This window comes from Octodon degus, unplaced genomic scaffold, assembly GCF_000260255.1.
Source record: "Octodon degus isolate 3935 unplaced genomic scaffold, OctDeg1.0 scaffold00004, whole genome shotgun sequence".
NCBI lineage: Eukaryota > Metazoa > Chordata > Mammalia > Rodentia > Octodontidae > Octodon > Octodon degus.
In genome coordinates this window covers 24,802,490-24,803,895 of record NW_004524580.1, presented here as the reverse complement: position 1 = coordinate 24,803,895, position 1,406 = coordinate 24,802,490, and the positions used below count along the sequence as shown (strand labels likewise).

At 44.1% G+C, this 1,406-nt stretch overlaps 1 pseudogene; it reads left to right on the top strand.

Annotated features, from left to right (window-relative positions):
• The first annotated feature begins 220 nt into the window (after window positions 1–220).
• Window positions 221–460, top strand: LOC101583693 (annotated as a pseudogene).
• The last annotated feature ends 946 nt before the right edge of the window (window positions 461–1,406 follow it).

Below are 1,406 nucleotides of genomic sequence, written 5' to 3'. Positions count from 1 at the left end.
ATCTTTTCTCCTTTATTTTTCTCTGGTCATTAAAAAAAAAAAAAAGTAGCTTTTATTCCAGAAGTATAAAAGGCTTGAAAATACAGGAGAACTCACGAAATTTTTTTCAGATTAAAGTGTTGATACATTGTGGCTCACAATGGCGGGCTGCCTGGCTGTTGCAGCATCCAGCCAGCGCTGGAAGGTATTCGGAAGTGCTGTGACAACGCTGCAGGGTTCAATGCGAGATGATGCAATATATGAAGATGAAGATGTAAAAGAAGCCATAAGAAGGCTTCCAGAAAACCTTGATGATGACAGGATACTTCACATTAAAAGAGCCCTGGACCTGAGCGTGAAGCATCAGATCCTGCCCAAAGAGCAGCGGACAAAATATGAGGAGGGGAAGCTCTACCCTGAGCCGTATCTCACACAGGTTATTGGAGAAAGCAAAGAAAGAGAAGAATGGGCAAAGGCGTAACCACATAGCTGCAGTCTGTGGATGCAGCTATCTTCAAAATATTTTTATGAACTTGGTTAACCGTGAAACATGCAGTTCAAAAGTATCTGGCCTGCAGATACCGTACCTTAAATAAATGCCTGTTGCATTCATTGTTAAAAACATAAAAAATAAAATAACAAAGTGTTGATGCATTGCTTTAAATTTAGAGTTGCTACACCTGAAAAGATGTGTGGAGGCTAAGGAAAAGCCCTGGCTCACTTGTTTGATGTTTACCCTCCCAGTGAGAGTGTCTTGCGTGTCCCCGTAGGCATCCTCTATGTGCCTGTGTGTGGATTGTTCTAGACTAATCTAACAAATACTTATTTGGGGCCTGATTTCCTATCAGTTTCTGTGATGGATTTTAAAAAAATGTAGAAAATCTCCCCCCATAATTATAGTTGCTTAAAATCATACAACAACTCTTGTAAGATTTTATTGGTATCACACTGTTTCAGTGATATTGCTTCTTGGGTTTTCTGTCTTGTGCAGGCTTTTGCATTGGGAACTGCATATTACAATGTAATCCTAGTCCTCACCTTCATCCAGGGCACGATGCGAAACCCACCAACAGCTGCTGCAGGTTTCCTCAAGCCTCACAGAAGACCCACTTTGGCAGAATGTCCTTTGAGGTGTCAAGAACTGCATCACGGGCTTTATGAACAGCAGGCAAGTGTTCTCCTGCTGAGCTACACCCCCAGGGTGGCTTGCTGACAGCCCGTCTCAGACATAAATAAAGAAGGGCTTGTGCTGGACAGATAGCTCAGGAGAGGAAAGCACCTGCTTAGGCAGGCGGCGCAGGGACCAGGAGGTTTGACCCCTCGCATGCTGTGCTGCCCCCCCCTGCACATGCTGAGATTGTGATTGAGATTGAGCATGGTGATGCACACCTGTAATCCCAGCACTTGAGAGGCTGAAAACAGAAGGC